Source organism: Nematolebias whitei, chromosome 2 (genome assembly GCF_014905685.2).
Source record: "Nematolebias whitei isolate Nwh7 chromosome 2, NemWhi1, whole genome shotgun sequence".
Lineage (NCBI taxonomy): Eukaryota > Metazoa > Chordata > Actinopteri > Cyprinodontiformes > Rivulidae > Nematolebias > Nematolebias whitei.
In genome coordinates, this window is record NC_056499.1 from 60,146,714 (window position 1) to 60,147,213 (window position 500).

A 500-nucleotide genomic window follows, 5' to 3' on the forward strand; every position below is an offset into this window, starting at 1 on the left:
CTCAAGAGGAACATGCAGAGCACCAGAGCCAACAACAAAGAAGATCTGACAGCATCAAGGAAATCTGGGCTTCCATAACGCCCAGTCAATGCCACAGGCTGATTGTCTCAATGCCACATCGCATCGAGGCAGAGATTAAGACAAAGAGATTCACAACCAAGTATTGAAGATTGACATATCATTTTGAAAGTACCATATTTTGATTGATTTGTTAGGATCCTAATTTATATTTTTTGTTCTGCAAAAACGGATAAGTAGTGTGGGCTGATGTCTTCACAGTATACACATTTTTTTAAATCCTGTTTTCGTTGGTTTCATGAGCTTGAAGCCCAAATTATGTAAAAATAAACAAATAAATACTTGAAATAGTTTAAATTGTGGGCACTGAATATATCATCTATTAAAGATTAACTTTTAGAATGGAATTATGGAAGTTAAACAACTTTTCCATGATATTCTAATTTTTTGGAAAGGGTCTGTATATATATATATATATATAT